This window comes from Tupaia chinensis, unplaced genomic scaffold (genome assembly GCF_000334495.1).
Source record: "Tupaia chinensis unplaced genomic scaffold, TupChi_1.0 Scaffold147554_1, whole genome shotgun sequence".
Lineage (NCBI taxonomy): Eukaryota > Metazoa > Chordata > Mammalia > Scandentia > Tupaiidae > Tupaia > Tupaia belangeri.
In genome coordinates this window covers 2,079,015-2,083,722 of record NW_006207406.1, presented here as the reverse complement: position 1 = coordinate 2,083,722, position 4,708 = coordinate 2,079,015, and positions in this window count along the sequence as shown.

Below are 4,708 nucleotides of genomic sequence, written 5' to 3'. Positions count from 1 at the left end.
TAAGTTTGATTCATTCCAAAGAATAATCTGCTAATGCAATCCATTTTTTCAAAGTAAGTTAGATAACGGTGGTTGTCTGCTAAAAATAATTTTTTTTCAAAATAACTTTATAAGGAATATTTACATGATTTTAAAGCTAAATATCACCATTTTTGTTTTATTTTTAGGTCTCTATGGAGAACAGGTAGAATATTTGGTTTGAAATCCCAGCTTTTCTATAGCCTTAAGCAAGTCATAAGTCTCTCTCCATTTTTTTCCTTCTCTGCCTCAGTTTTCTTAGTGTTAAAATTGGATTTATGACTCTGTACTATTGATTTACAGATTACATGAGATGAACATAAAGCATTTAGAACAGTGCCTATCTAGCACATTATAAGCATTCAACAAAGAATAGCTATTAGAGAAGTTTATCTTTTAGAAATTTCACTGACAACCTGGATGCATTTCATTAGCCACTTGAATACATTGCTTTCTGTTATTTTTGTAGTCTCTGAATTAAGGATAAACACCAATTTTACTTAATCAGTTCATAGATTAATCCGTAATCTATTTTGTGCCACCTTACATTGTAATGTCATGGGAACAGAAACTTGAGATAGTCCTCTCATGATGTTTACAGGTGAGCAGGGGATAGAAGATTTGAAGGGGAAAAGGGAAGTAGAAAAAAGAAATGTGTTTAGGTGAGTAAGTCCAAAATATATTCTCACTGCAACGTTAGCAAATACTTAGTGTAGTAAATAAAATAGAAAAGCCATGGTCTCTTTCTTAAGGACTTTATAATTCTGTGAGATGTAAGAGTAGAACTTAAGTGATAATCAAGTCATCAGTTTTGAGCAGTAGGCCAGAAGAGTGGTCAGGTTTCACCTGCAGTGAAGAATGGCCACTAGATGGCAGTGTCACCCTATAGTCACCAAATGCAATGGCATTGAATTACATGCATCAATGATTATGTTTTACTGGAGCAAATACATCAGGTCCCCTTTCACTTTTGCAAAATTAATTCTAAGCCTCTTTGCAAGACCCATCATTATCTAATAAATTATTTAAATCTATAGATTCAAGAAAACGTCAATCTAGTTTCCTTGGAGATTAACTTAGACCAATTATGCAAAAAGTATATGTCCTTTAAAGTTTTGTTAAATTTTTAAATTCAGATGCTCACTCTTATAATCTGACTTTAAAACATTTTTATTACATAAAATAATGTTGAAGACAGCTTAATCAAATGTTTTTCAGAATACATTTTTTAAAGGAATTATTTAATTAATTAATTTATTTGGCCAGGGAGAGAAGGAAAGTGAGAAAGCAAGCTGTCAGGTCTCGAACCACAATGGGCCAGGGACCAGCAGTTAGTATAATGGCTATGTTGTTGGACTCCCATATAGTCAACCGTGGTTCGCGTCCCAGACCCGGTGGCTTAAAACTCACGCCGGGCATGTGTGCATGTGTGCCCAAGATCCCGAGAGGAGAAGGGATTGCAGCGTGGCCATCCCCCCTGGGGAGGTGATTTCTCACTTTCTGTCTCTCTGTTTCTGTCTGGCAAGCCTATGCGCCCTATGACAAAAACCTCTCCAAAAAAAAAAAAAAAGGGCCACATGGGAGTCCAGCATCCTAACCACCACACCACTGGTCCAGAATAGATTTTCTTACACTAAGAATGTTGGGCAAGCTGGTGGTGTGGTTAAGACAGCTGGATCCCACCTGGCCAACTATGATTCAAGTCCCAAACCTGGCCACTCAGAAAATGCATATGCAGGGTGCATATGCATGCATACCCAAAAATCCCAAAAGGAGAGAGAAATTAAGGAGAAGGGAATGTGGCAGATCCTACCCCATAGGGGTTCCTTTTCTCACCCTTTCTGGTGGGCACATGTACCCTCTGGAAATTTTTTTAAAAGAATGTTAAAGGTAAATTAGAATTTTATTTGAGTTCATTCTACTTGACTTAGTTGACTAGAAGATACCTACTCTAAAGAATTTGTTACCATTTGAGAAACTTAGTAAAATTAACATGGCTCTTAACACTTAATAACCTATCATTTCATGCGGGCCATAGAACAAAGAATTTGAATCAGAAATGGAAGTCTCACATTTGACCAAAGATTAATGCTAGCTACTAAAGATTTAGTAATAAGTGAACTGGTAAGATTTTTTTATTACTATTTTTTTTAATTAGGGTTCAATCATAACAGTTATGTTTTTAAATGTTTCTGAGTAAACAGATCCCACGTGGTGGTCTGCAGTTTAAATCCAAGTTAAATTTAGCAGTTGAAGTGTGCTAGGTATTGTGCTTGTTAAGGCACTTGGAGTATGGAAGTTCCAAATTTAAATCTTAGTTCTACTGCTTCCAAAACCTCCAGTACCTTTCATACCCTCTCAAACCTCCCTTTTTTCATTTATAAAATGGAATATTTAGTAGTACATATCTCCATGGTGTGATGATTAAATTAAATACTTGCAAAGAATTTAGTACAGTGCCTGAAACATATTATGGGTTTAATAGGTTGTTGCTAAAGTTGAGAGGTTGACATTTCTATCAAGGTCATGATATTTCAACTATGATCTTCGTTGAATTTTTATCAAGACTCAACACATGCTTTTTTGCTTGTCATCTTACCTAGTCTATTTGTTTCCATTAAATAAGCTTTTCCTATAAAATAATGCAGTTTATGTTTGTGCCAACCTTGTGGTATCAAGTTATTAGTCTCTTCTTTGATACCTAGTAGACTGAGCTTTCTCCAGAACTATAAGAATGGCTAAAGGGTACTAGCCAGAAGGTTACTGCAGCTCAACATCATTCTTTTAGCCGACTGCTTGGTAAGTTTTCTGACAATATATACTTGCCTAATCAAAGAGCTCTGCCTGATGGACTTTAGCCTTCCAGGTATATCAGTCACTTCTGAAGGACAGAGGTGAGTTCAGTAGGTTCTCAGGCAGGGTCCTAGGGATGTAGCTTTATTTCATTGTCACAGACTCTAATCTAGATGGGCCTAGGCTCACCATCCTCTGAGTTATTAATCCTTCAGAAAAGCTCTGTAGGGAACATCAGGCCATATCATAATTTTCCTGTGGTTTGCTTTACAAAGTACTGGAGCCATCTTACGGAACTGTGCAATGAAGCTGGAAACTAAAGTTTAGAAATAGCCATGGGTGGGCTGACCTCACGGCCTAATGGTTAAGGAACCCAGATCCCACATGGTGGTCTGCAGTTTAAATCCCAGCCATGGCAGCTTGAGAAGCATGCCAGGCACGTGTGCATACATGCCCAAGTTCCAGCTGGATGGAGATATGTAGGAGAAAGGATTACACTCTGACCACCCCATTGGAAACTGGTTTTTCCCTCTTCCTCTCCCCCTGTCTTCCTCTGGTGTACACATATGCTGCCGTTTGGCAATTTAAAAAAAGAAACAAAAAACAAAAAAAATGGATTTCACAGTAGGGTCATAACCAGGAATATGGGGATGACTCCAAAGCCTCTAACAGTTCCTATTAAAAAAACTTTGTTATTTGGAACCAGCAGTTAGCATAATGGCTATGTCTCTGGACTCCCACGTAGTCGACCGCGGTTCGTGTCCCGGACCCGGTGGCTTAAAACTCACCCCGCATGGTGGTCTGCAGTTTAAATCCCAGCCATGGCAGCTTGAGAAGCATGCCAGGCACGTGTGCATACATGCCCAAGTTCCAGCTGGATGGAGATATGTAGGAGAAAGGATTACACTCTGACCACCCCATTGGAAACTGGTTTTTCCCTCTTCCTCTCCCCCTGTCTTCCTCTGGTGTACACATATGCTGCCGTTTGGCAATTTAAAAAAAGAAACAAAAAACAAAAAAAATGGATTTCACAGTAGGGTCATAACCAGGAATATGGGGATGACTCCAAAGCCTCTAACAGTTCCTATTAAAAAAACTTTGTTATTTGGAACCAGCAGTTAGCATAATGGCTATGTCTCTGGACTCCCACGTAGTCGACCGCGGTTCGTGTCCCGGACCCGGTGGCTTAAAACTCACCCCGGGCGTGTGTGGGTGCGTGCCCAAGATCCCGAGAGGAGAATGGAGGAGAAGGGATTGCGGTGTGACCATCCCCCCTGGGGGGTGATTTCTCACTTTCTGTCTCTCTGTCTCTCTCTGTCTGTCTGGCGAGCGCACGCACCCTATAGCGAAAATCTCCTGAAAAAAAAAAACTGTTATTCACAAAGATTAATATTGAGATTGTCATTTACCGCAATATTGTAAATAAGATTAATATTTTATATAACATTTAGAATCAGACTTTTGTAGGTTTAATTCCATGGGTAGAAGTGTGCCTCATAATACAATAAAATGCATTATTTGGGACATTCATCCCAGTATTTCCATTTTTTAAAAAAGGAAAAGTAACCATTTGAACTAAAAGTTGATAAAACTCCTGCTTACTGTAATCCTGCTGTTGGTAGAAGAGATTTGACCTAGATTCAGAAGAAAAACATGTGTTCACACATCTATGACATAAAAAGGGATTATCTAGAGGGAGTACACAGATTTTTAAGATAAAATTTTTGCTGGCTGTTAGTCTCCCCAACAAAATTGTACACATAGAACGACTACAAGGCAATACAAAGTGGACTCTGCCTAAAAGCCCAGAATCACTGATTGGTGCTGAGAAAATTCCAACAAGTTTGAAAGGCCATCGTGGCCTGGTAAGTTGTTTTGGGGAAGTAGATTTGGTTGA